Genomic DNA, 12712 nt, shown 5'->3' with positions numbered 1-12712 from the left:
AGGTGGAAACTAATGAAATCCTAGTACTGACCTCTGGCCTCCATACACAGGTGCACATTCACCCCATACATACACATAAACATAACACACATGACCCACACAAATTTAACCTAAATGATTCTCCAGTTATGATATGACTTAGAACTCTTCAGCTTTATTGTAATGAAAAAAGGATAGCCATTTGGTAGAAACCATTCTTCAGATTTGGAGTTTTGAGCTATTCCTAGGATAGCATTACATAACATGATAGTCTTTTGTGAGGCTGCCTATCTTCTAGTCTACTGACACATTGGACACTTGCTAAGCTGGAAGGGTTGGTAAGCTAAGGATAGTGAAAGCATTCTGGACTAATGGTTTCAAATAGGGGTTGGAAAGATGGCTCAGTGGTAAAGAGCACTGGCTGCTCTTGCAGAGGATTCAGGTTTGGATCCCAGCACCCCATATGGCATCTAACAACCATCTATAATTCAAGTTCTAGGGAATCTTTGGCCCTCTTTATGACCTTCTTGGGCATTGCACAACATGGATACGCTTAAACACACGGAGTCAATACACTAACATTAAAAATAATAATAAATTTTAAATAATGACAAGCTTATTTAAATATTGTCATTATTTAAATATTATTTAATGACACTCCTAAATTGAACACTTGTGGGTCTTGAAAACAGCTAAGTGGGTAGGACACTTGCTGTACAAAGATGCACTAGACTACAGGTTTACTTTCAAAAGAATAGTGGATGTCAGGGAATGGGTGTTTGAATGCGTGGCTAGCATACTTGAAAAAAGCCTACCTGCAGTAAGATTATTTTTTCAGAAAACAGTTTATTTTCAGACTTGCTAAAGGAACTTCTAAGGGTAACCTTAGGGAACAAAATCATTCCATATGTCATGAAAGGAAAATGATGTTAAGGAAAATTCTAAACTCTTGAAATTTATACAAAAGTAGTGTGAAGTGCAATATTTAGAAGTCTAGGTTATTCAGAACGTTAAAGTGCAGCTAACCATCTACTCTTAAATATATCCCCTAGGAAGTGAAAGAGATTCAGACATACTTAAATACAACCATTGTTTTATAACAGCATTATTGGGCTGGGCTTGGTGGCGCATGCCTGTAATCCCAGCGTTGTGGAGGCAGAGGCAGGCAGATCACTGAATTCAAGGCCAGCCTGGTCTACATAGTAAGTTCCAGGCCAGCTGGGACTACAGGGAGACCCCGACTTAAAAAAAGACAAACCAAAAAATCCCTGCATTATTCACAATAGCCAAAAGATGGAAGTGGCTACAAAGTAGTTATTCAGGAGAAATGCTTGTTCTACATTGTTTAATATAGGAAATATAAGAGAGTAACCCAAGTATCTGTCAACATGAGTAATTTATGTGGTATACATATACAAAGGAAAATGCTCTTAAAGAGCTAGAGACAAAAGAGCACGTTAAAAATACATACTCTAGGGCCAGGTGTGGTGGCGCACACCTTTAATCCCAGCACTTGGGAGGCAGAGGCAGGTGGATCTCTGTGAGTTCAAGGCCAGCCTAGTCTACATAGTGAGTTCAGGACAGCTGGGGCTACAAGGAGACCCTGTCTCAAAAAGACCAAAAATAAGTAAATAAATAAAGTTCACTTAGCAAAGTTCCTGGAAGAGTCATGCATAGAGACAGCACACAGTTCATGGTTAGCAGGGGCTGGGAAGGAGGAGGGAATGGGCTGTTACATTTTAGGTAGTTTATTTTGGGTGATGAAAACGTCGAAATGCCAGGCATGGTGGCTCATGCTTTTAATCCCAGCACTCAGGAAGTAGAGGCAGGCAGATCTCTGAGTTCAAGGCCAGCTTGGTCTACATAGTGAGTTCCAGGCCAGCTGGGGCTACAGGGAGACCCTGTCGAAAAAAAGAAAAGAAAGAAAATGTCTGGAAACTAATAGTTGTGTGTATAGAACATTGGGAATGTACTTTACACCACTGAATCACTTAGCTGGAATGGTAGTAGCAATTTTTATGTATATCTTACCCTAACTCAAGGAGGCAAAGGAAAAGGCCTATGCAGTTGGATGAGAAATGACATTGAGTGGTTTGTACAGGCAGTTAAGAAACAAAGGACAATGGGGCAGCTTTTCTAACTGCCAATAAGATACAGGTCATCTGACTAAAATAAGAAAGATGTGTATATATGCTATTTATGAAATACAATCTAACCATACATTTAAAATGTAGGAAAAGTCCATTATATAACTTAATATAAAGTAGAATTTAAGATAAAAATTCGGTAAAGAGAAAAACAGAAGCATTGGATATTGTTACCTTTCTGTAAGTGACATAAGCAAAGGGCAGATGTATGTGAAACTCACATGACATTAGAACACAAATGCCAATGACCCACATATACATTCTTCTTAAATGGGTTATTCACACAAAGACCATGATGAAACAAAACTACAACTGTCAATTTCAAGACACCATGTAGATTGAAATTATGTTCTATGATCATAAGGTATAACAAAAGAATCAGTAATAAGGATAATTATAAAAAAGCTCTAGTGGAGCTAGGCATCACCGTGGGTGGTACTTGGGCAGAAAAAAATCACCAGTTCCAGATCAGAAACAATATGGTGACAGAGGCCTTAATCCCAGGCATCATCCTTGGCCACATAGCAAATTTTTAAAAAATTTTATTTTATTGAATTTTTGCAATTTTCATAGAATACAACTTGATGATGTTTAGATCCCCTCCCTATCCACATCTCCTCCCCACTGCCCCCTTGCCCAGTTTAATGTGCTGCAATATATGGAACCTACAGCATCTGACTTGTGTCCCCAAATGTCCTTCAGATTGGGTCCATCCGCTGGGCCCACCAAGAATCCTATCCCTGTAAGAGACTTATCTTTTCCCCTCCCAGCAGTCATCAATTGCCAAAAGTTCCTTAGGTTGGATTGGGATTTTTTTACCCACTTCCCCATGACTATACTGGGATTTTGTCTGATTTGAGCTTGCATATAGGACTTGTGCATGCTGTCACCATTGCTGTGAATTCATGAGTAACTGACCAGCTGTCTGGAATACTCTCCTTGCCCTCATTTACCCCTCTGGCTCTTTCAATCTTTCCACCTACTTCTGCAATGATCCCTGAGGATCTGCAATGAGCCCTGGGAGGCAGAGGTTTGATACAGGGATAAGCACTCTACAGACTCTTGTTCTCTGCACATCGGTCAGTTGTGGTTTTCTGGGTTAATCACCATCTGCTGTGACACCATCAGTATCTCACAGGCACTTAATCTCTGCATTTGAAGAGTTCTGGAACTCTGTAAGAAATGTTGGGCCTAAGGATGTGGCAAAAATAGGTTTCCTCTAGGATCTTTGACCTCTCTGTTCATGTTTATTTGGCTGTTTAAAACAGTGCCACATGAATTCCCTCCCATTGAGTGGGCCTTAGTTTGAATTAGACAACTATTGATTACCCCAAGATAAAAGTGCCACTACTGCACCAGTAGCATAGTTTGCTGGGCCAGTCATTGTTTTCTAGGCTTTACAGCTGGGTAGGTGTGGTGGTTTGAATGAGAATGTCCCCTACAGGTTCCAAGTGTTTGAGCATTTTGTCTCCAATTGGTGCTGCTGTTTTGGGAAGTCTTAGATGGTATGACCATGCTAGAGGAAGCATGTCATTGGGAGCAGGCTTAGAGTTCTTAAGCCTTGCCAGATCTCCAGGCGTGCTCTGCTTCCTGTACCTGCTTGAAGATGTGAGCCTCTACTTTCTGCTCCTGCTCCAGCTACCTCTGCCTCCATGCCTCCCCACCATGATGGACTCTTGCCTTTTTAGAAGCATAAGCTAAATAAACTCCTTTTATAAGTTCCCTTGGGTATGGTGTTTCACAGCAACAGAAAAGTAAGTTTCTCATACAGTAGGACCAGTGATTGGTTTTCTCCCCTGGCAGCTTGTATAGTATCTGATACCATGAGAGCTAGTCGTCTTCAGGGAGGAGGCTTCCAGGTCAATTCCAGCTCTGTTGTTCCAAAGTCCTGTGTCTGACTTATGGCCTGTCTTCAGCAATAGGGTCTTACCTTCAAGTTTGGGGAGGCAATCAAGGGCTGTTGGCAAAAGTGTTATTTTAGGTTGCCCCAGGCATTTCTTTTTAATCTTAGTCCCAGGCAGGCAGGTGAGTTCCTGGTTGCATAGTAAGACCCTATCTCAAAAAATAAGGGGAGGGGAAGATGGCTCAGCAGAGTTTTCAGCATCCACATGGCAACTAACAACTATCAGCAAAACAGTTCCAGGGGATCTGACGCCCTCTTTTTCAGCCTCTGCAAGCAGCACATGCATGTGGTGTACTTACAAACAGGCAGGCAGAACACTCATATACATAAAAATAAGTCCCCCCAAAAGTTAGAATGACAAAGGGGGAAAAAAAAAAAAACATAGGTGCCAGGTCAATCTGAGCTACATAGACATCTCAAAAGCAACAATCTCCAAATGTTGGTAAGTAACATACAACTAAAGCCATCAAAGAAAAAAAACTAAAGCCAGGCATGGTGGCTCATGCCTTTAATCCCAGCACTTGGGAGGCAGAGGCAGGCGGATCTCTGAGTTCGAGGCCAGCCTGGTCTACATAGCAAGTTCCAGGTCAGCTGGGGCTACAGGGAGACCCTGTCTCAAAAAGACAAAAGAAAAAAACCAGAATGGCAATTAGATATTTGGAACTCACTAATAAAAATACAATTCATGGTAATACAGTTACAACAGTCTTGGGAATTTGTAACTTTACATATAAGTAGGCATAAGTTACATTTCCAAATTCAGCAGGATAAAAATAGTAATAAATCACCAGGTGTGGTGATGAATGCCTATAATTCATCTACCTTGGGAGGTAGAGGCAGACAGATCTCTGCAAGATCAAGGCCAGCTGTCCACATAGTGACTTCCAGACAGCCTGGGACTAGGGAGACCCTATCAAATAAAAGTAGTAAGAATGTAATAAATGAATATTGAGTAAAAAATAAAGTTTTTTAGATGGTCTCTGTAGCCCCAGCTGGCCTGCAATTATATAGACCAGGCTGGCCTGGATCTTACAGAGATTTGCCTGCCTTTGCCTCCTCAGTGCTGGGTTTAAAGGCATGTACCACCACACCAGCTCAAAAATTCTTTATGAGTGTTATGCCTGCATGTGTGTGAGTGCACCCATGTTGTGCAGTGCCCACAGATGACAGAAGAGGCATTGGATACCCTGGTGGTTTGCTGCCATGTGGGTGCTGGGATCTAAACCTGGGTCCTCTGAAAGAGCTGCCAGTGCTCTTAACTGCTGAGCCATCTCTCCAGCCCCCCACCCCAAATTAATTCTTTATAAAAATTAAAATTGTTCAATCTCTAGAGTCTGGTGAAGAAAAAAGCAACCTCTGAATTTTATGGATAAAAGATACAGGGAGCTGGAGACAGAGGTTAAGTTGGTAAGAGTGCTTGCCTTGCATGCCTGAGGGCCTAGATTTGAATCCCAATATCAGGAAAAAAAAAAATGTGATTCCTTAAACTGCAGTACCATCACTCTCTGTAGAGGCATCTTCTGGCCCAATTCACATAATTCAGTAGGAATAGGACTTCGTAGAACTGGTGTACAATTGCAGTTAAAGCTATTGCAGTGGGTAACAGTTTTCATGTCTAACCTGAGGGGTCTCAAGACTATTAGTATCCACGGAAATGTGGCAGGCTAACCAGTTGCCTTGTACGTGGGGAAAAATGCCTGAATGCAACAAGTATACAAGAAGACACAATAGACCTAAAGCCCATTTATTTTTAAAAGGGGGTGGGGGAATGGAAAACAAAATATTTAAAGCAATAACCTAGAAAAAGTGATCCTATAGTAAACAGAAAAGTTACCAAAAAGCAGAAATAGAAATTATTCAAAGCTGGACTATAGATCCATGCAGAGTCAATTGACATAAAATATATTCTCTGGGAGGGTATAAAGAAAGGGTTTGTTTAGCTCAGTTTTGGAGACTGAATATCACACTGAGCAGCCCCAACTGCTTGGCCTCTGTGAAGGCTTTGCAGCGGCTGGCAGCCATAGCACAAGGACACAGAAGAGGGAAATGTGATGAGATACACCACCAGGGAGACGGGGGTCTGTCTATGAAGACAAGTTTCTCAAGTCCAGCACTGATTCTTCAAGGACAATGCCCCAGCCATCTAAATACCTTGCATCAGCCCCACTTCTTAAAGGTCCCACTACCACTCTACCGGGGACCAAGACTCTAGCACATCATCAAGCTTTGAAGGACAAACCACATCCAAACCAAAGTAATAATGACTTCAAACACAATTCTAGGCAAACTTCTGCCAAGACATGGAAGGCCTGGGCATGGTGGTACATGCCTTTAGTCCCAGCACTTGGCAGGCAGAGATGGGTAGATCTTTGTGATTTCAAGGCTAGCCTAATCTACATCATGAGTTCTAGGCCAGAGGCAGCCAGGGCTCCGTAGTGAGACTGAGTCTCAAAAAAAGGAGAGATGATAACTTAGGAGTTAAGTACACTGGCTGCTATTGCAGATTGCCCAGGCTTGGTTCTCAGCACATACATGGCAGCTAGCAATTGTCCACAACTCCAGTTCCAGAAGATCTGATGCCCTTTTCCTGTCTCTGTGGGCACTGCATGTCACAGATCCACTTACAGGGAAAACACTCATACACATTAAAAAATACATTTTTTTAATTAAAAGACCTGGGGGGGGGCAAGTGCTGGGTATGGAGCCCCACAGGTTTGTGCACAATAGGCAAGGACTACCAACTGAGCTACAGCCCCACCCCAATGCCTTTTATAATGCCAGTATACTTGATATCAAAATCTGACAAGGATGGTACCAAAAAAGCAAATTACAAGTCAATATTTCTTACAAATATGCTTGAAAAAAATATCCTAGATGAAATATTGACAAGGGCAAATGAAATGGCAGAAAAAGAATGCAAGACTAGGTTAACGTGAGAATATCCACATGCAACTCATATTTTAAGACAATGTATATAACCTTTTTAAAATTTTTTTAACATTTATTATATTTATGTCTCCATGTATAGAGGTCAGAACAATTGGCAGGAATTCTTTCCTTCCACAATTTGGGTTCCAGGGATCAAACTCAGGCGGTAAGCCTTGGTGGCAAGTGCCTTGATCTGCTGAGCCATCTCACTGGCCCAAATGTATTCCATCTTAAATGTGCAAAATAGCTGGCGAAATTTAAAATTCTTTTTTAAAGATTATCTCAAAGTACAACTTGGGCCGAATATATACTTTTTATTGTTATATAGAGTTTCTGTACACAGGGGCTGGTGAGATGGGTCAGTAGGTGAAGGTACTTACCAGCAAGACTGATGACCTGAATTCAAATGCCCAGGACTAACCTGGTGGAAGGAGAGAACCAACTCCCTAAGTTGTGCTTTGACCTCCACACATGCATCCTGGCATGTGTGCACACACAAAATAAATAATATATATGTGTAACAAAACTTGCTGTCTGTAGTAGTGAGAATGAGGTGTCTCCCTCAGACTTATGTCTTGGCACACTTGGCATATGGTACCCTGTTGGTGGTGCTGTTTGGGGAAGGTCTTGTGATTCCTGGGAGGTATGGCCCTGCTGGTGGAAGCATGTCACTGGGGTAGGCTTTGAGAGCTCATAACCTCAAACCCCTGCAGTTTTGCTGTCTCCTTGCTTTCTGTTTGCCCTTGGAGATGTGAGCTTTCAGCTCTCTGGTGGCTGCCTGCTGCCGCCATGCTTGCCCTGCCACTATGGACTCTACCTCTGGAACCTTAAGCCCAAATAATCTTTCTTCTGTAAGTTGCCTCGGCCATGGTATTTTATCACAGCAACAGAAAATTAATATACTGTCTTAAGTATAAAATGAAGCCGCAATACATTCACAATTTTGTGTAAACATCACTAGTATTCAAGCTTTCTTCACCACATGCAGAAATTCTGTACCCAATAAGCAGTAATTCCCTTTTCATCCCTATTCAGCCAAGTAGAGCCTCTAATACATTCCATCCCTCTCCTTCCCTTTCCTCCTTTCTCCTATACTCCCTCTTCCTTTCCCCCTCCCTCTCCTTTCCCCCTCCTCTCCTCACTTTTTATTTTTTGTATAGCTTTAAGTTATCTAGTGTCATTTTATTTCAGCCTTGAGGGCTCTATAGTAGGGCAGGTGTACAAGTATCAAACATCTTTAGCTTTAAACATTTTTTTTATTTTATGAGCATATTGCCTGCATGTATGTAAGTTCACCTATGTCATTCAATGCCCGGAGAGGTCAGAATAGGGTGTCAGATCCCCTGAAACTTGAATTAGGGACAATCGCTAGCTGCCATGTGGGTGCTGGGAACCAAACCCTTGTCCTCTTCAAGAGCAGCCAGTGCTATTAACCCGAGTCCAGCCCCATCTTTAGCCTTTTTTTTTTTTTTTCTTTTTGGAGACAGGGTCTCCCTGTAGCCCCAGCTGGCCTGGAACGCACTATGTAGATGAGACTGGCCTTGAACTCTGAGATTCGACTGCCTCTGCCTCCCAAGTGCTGAGTGCTGGGATTAAAGGCATGTACCACCACACTCTTAGCTTTAAAAAAAAAAAAAAAAAAGATTTATCGGGGCTGGAGAGATGGCTCAGTGGCTAAGAACACTGGTTGTTCTTGCAGAAGACCTGGGTTTGAATCCCAGCACCCACATGGCAGCTAACAGGTGTCCATAACTCCAGTCCCAGGGGATCTGACAGTCTCTTCTGACCTCTGCAGGCATTGCATGACATGGGTGCACTTACCTACACGCAGGCAATACATGCATACACATAAAATATTTATCTATTTAATGTGTTTGTTTTCCCTGCATGTATGTAATTGCATCTGTGTCATTCAGTGTCCATGGAAGCCATAAGAGGGCATCAGGCCCCCTGGAACTGTAGTTACGGACAGTTGTTAGCTGCCATACGGGTGCTGGGAACCGAACTCTGATCCTATTCAAGAGCAGCCAATGCTCTTAACTGCTGAACCATTTCACTAGCCCCACCTTCAGCTTATTTTCCAGGGCATATCTTAATTCTTCCTTTATTCTGGAAGAACAGTTTTGCTGGATATAGAATTCTTCACCATTTTTTTTCCCCTTTAATACCCTAAATTTGTTACCCTAGTTCCTTCTGGCCAGGATCAGAAATTATGTATTCATGTCACTGAAGATCCCTTTACCCAAATCACTTTTTCTGCTTTAAGGAATATTTTTCTGGAGGAGCTGTGTGCGGTGGCTCACACCTTAAATCCCAGCACTTGGGAGGCAGAGGCAGGCGGATCTCTCTGAGTTCGAGGCCAGCCTGGTCTACATAGTGAGCACCAGGCCAGCTGGGACTACAGGGAGACCCTGTCTCAAAAAAAAGAAAATCAAATCGTTTTGTTCTAGTGCGTCAATTGTCATGTGCCCCAGTATGGGAAGGAGCCTTTATGTTGTGAATTTTTTGAGCTTGAATGAGTCTTTTCAGTTGGAAAATTTTCAGGCATTATTTCTGCAAATACTGTCTCTGCCTTTTTCTCTTCTTTTGGGACTACCATAATGTGTACTGAACTTGATGGTTTCCCACTCTTAGGCTGGGTCGGCTTTTCTTCATTCCTTGTCTTTTATGCAAAATACTTGAGGATAGAAAACAGTGGGAAAAGTTCAAGTTTTTGAAGTTTTTTCTTCTGCCTTTTTAAAAAAAAATTTTTATTTGTTATTTTATGTGTATGAGTGTTATTGCCTGCATGTATGTGAGTGCACCCATGTTGTGCATTGCCGTGGAGGTCAGAAGAGGGTTTCAGATTCCCCTGGAACTGGAGTTAAGGACAGTTCGTAGCCGCCATGTGTGTGCTGGGAATCGAACCCGGGTCCTCTGTAAGAGCAGACAGTGCTCTCAACGGCTGAGCCATCTCTCCGGCCCCTCTTCTGCCTCTTAAAATGGGGTCTTCATTATAATGCTGTCAGCTAGACCTGTCTGTATTCATGGATTCTAGTGATCTTCCTGCCTCAGCTTCTCCAGTGTGGGGAGCACTGGTGTGGTTTCTTCTTGCTTAATTCAGCATTTGCTCAGTTGCTATAAACTTTGTTTCCCAGAATCTCCAACAAACTGGATATTAACAATTTCTGGCTTTTTCCGGATTTGTTGGCTGGATGGGTGTTTGAACTATCTGCTCCACCACTTTACTGGTACCATTCTATAGATACATTCAAAATTATAATGGGTGCAAGAAAATTTTCTTAGCTGAAAACTATTTCTGTGCTGTAGTTTAAACTTGTATTCCTGAAATAGCTCAGTGACGTCAGGGGGAGGGAAGAATTAATTCTGTTTATCTAGCAAGGAAAGAATCATGGTCAAACAATTTGGAAAGAACATATGAAAGGCCAAAAACTTGGATGGAAATCTTTTATTTCCCATTGTAATCTTCTCTTTTTTTCTTATTGGCAATACAGATTGGCCCTTAAAGAGCAACTATCACTAAATTAAAATGAGGAAAATAGGGCCAATGTGATGGCTCAGCAGGTAAAGGTGCTTCCTGCCAAACTGACAGACCAAGTTCTACTCCTGGGACCCACATGGTGGAAAGAGAGAACCGGCTTCCAATTTCCACAAGTTGTTAATCTCCATATTCACCATGGCACTTACATGTCCCACCAAAACAAGTAAGTGTAAAACTAAATGTTGTACAGCAGGGCGTGGTGGCGCACACCTTTAATTCCAGCACTTGGGAGGCAGAGGCAGGCAGATCTCTGTGAGTTCCAGGCCGGCCTGGTCTACATAGTGAAGTTCCAGGACAGCTGGGGCTACAGGGAGACCCTGTCTCAACAAGACTGAAAAAAAAAAAAAAACAAAAAAAACCCCACCACCACCAACAAAAAAACCTAAATGTTGTGTGGTGGATTTTTTTTCATAGTTGTTCCCATAACCAGTTATGGGATTAGAGGCTGGAGAGAAGGTGGGACTAGTACTGTCTGGAATTGAACATGAAATTCCAAGACAAACACTTGGAAATGTACAAGGATGCTAACCTAATGCCCAGGAGCTGGACAACAGCGATGTGCTTAGTGGTTTTGACAGAAGATATGGAAACTGGGGCAGGGAAGCAGGGAAGGCCGGGTTACAGCCTGCCTTGGGTAGCAGCAGGGAGCACTTCGAATTGGAAAGCGATGTTTTGGAGTAAACTGTTTAAAAACAAAATAAAGTGTGTGGGCTGATGGTACAGAACAGTAGTTTCGGTGCCCTTAAACTGAATGATTTTATTGCCAGATCCTGAGGGGATGTCAGAGGAGCCAGTACTTCTGTTGTTTGAGCACCTGGGACAGAGAGACACATTGCAGATCTGAACTATCTGGCTCACTTTGTTTCCAGTGATGCCCACCATATGAGAGGTAAAGTGGCAGACAGTGAGCCAACACTGCTCTACTGAGCCCAAAAGTGGGAACAGGGGATAAAATAACCATTATGTTCTTGCTTTGAAACAGGATCAACTAAGTAGCCCAGGCAGTTCTTCACTCACCCTGCCTCTGCCAGCCAAGTGCTGAGATTTGTATGCAGTCTCCCACAGTGTCCCCACATCTGGCCTGGAATTGGCCAATGAATAAACAGATAATGAAACAGAACATGGAGCCCCAAAATAGGCCCCCACACTATAATCAAACTTGTCTCTGGCAAAAGAACAAAGGCAGCATCATAGCTGTGACCAAATACCTGACAAAACCAAAGGAGGAGCTGGGCGTGGTGGCGCACACCTGTAGTCCCAGCACTCGGGAGGCAGAGGCAGGCAGATCTCTGTGAGTTCAAGGCCTGCCTGGTCTACATAGTTCCAGGGGATATATCACAGTGAAAGATTTATCGTCCTCTTTTTTTTTTAAAAAAAAAAAAAAAAAAAAAAAAAAAAAAAAAAAAAAAAAAAACAAAGGAGGGAAGACTCAGCAGTTTCAGGGGTTTCTTTCTCTTTAATTCTGTCCATGCTGTCAGCTATGGGAGGCAGGACTTCTGCCTTCCTCTTCCCTGGAAATGTTTTCACAGAACATACGCTTTCCTTTTGTGGTGTGTTTTCCTACTGTGGGGCCTCTCCACCACACAATGCACTGGCAGAACGAGGCTTTTCTTTAGATTTTTTTTTCTTTTGGCTTTTATTTTATTTATTTTATGTGTATAAGTATTCCCTCCATGTATGTAAGCGCACTCGTGTTGTGCAATGACCATGGCGGTCAGAAGGGGGCATCAGATCCCCTGGAACTGGAGTTACAGATGGCTGTTAATCACCATGTGGGTGTTGGGAACCCAGATCGTCTGCAAGAGCAGACAGTGCTCTTATATACTGAGCCATCCCTCCAGCCCTTGAAACTGCCTTTTCCACAAATGGTTCTGAACAGCTGGACATTTACGTTCAAAAGAAGGAATCTGCATACAGACTTTAACATTCTTTACACAAATTAAACTGGATCGAGGGTAGACCTGGCTTTGGTAGGCTAAGGCTGAGATCCTAGCAGACAGCCTGAGAGGTGGGCTCTGATCTCCATCAGTGTAGCAGTTGTGATCTCAGCACACTGCCAGAGAGTGCTGAGAACACAGCAGAACAACTGAGAGTCCCAAAATTGCCCCCCCTCCCTTAGGGAATTTCCCAGATATTCTCTGAGTTTCTGCTAATAGGGGTCCAAACTTTAGAAAGAAGCCTGAGTGTACCTGACTGGAACTTGACTTGGGCTTC

The 12712-nt window shown here is 42.7% G+C and overlaps 1 protein-coding gene across 2 annotated transcripts in view; it reads left to right on the top strand.

Moving 5' to 3' along the window:
• Kdm3a (lysine demethylase 3A) overlaps window positions 1-12712 on the top strand; it is an 81881-nt gene that overhangs the window by 59598 nt on the left and 9571 nt on the right. For both annotated transcript variants that reach the window (XR_001872524.2, XR_003850105.1), the window contains exons 27-28: window positions 10452-10661; window positions 11266-11387. The gene's annotated coding sequence lies outside the window, so the exon portion shown is untranslated. The remainder of the gene's footprint in view (window positions 1-10451; window positions 10662-11265; window positions 11388-12712) is intronic.

The sequence above is a fragment of the Nannospalax galili genome, unplaced genomic scaffold, assembly GCF_000622305.1.
Source record: "Nannospalax galili isolate Female #2095 unplaced genomic scaffold, S.galili_v1.0 scaffold138, whole genome shotgun sequence".
NCBI lineage: Eukaryota > Metazoa > Chordata > Mammalia > Rodentia > Spalacidae > Nannospalax > Nannospalax galili.
This window is presented reverse-complemented; position numbering and strand designations above follow the sequence as displayed.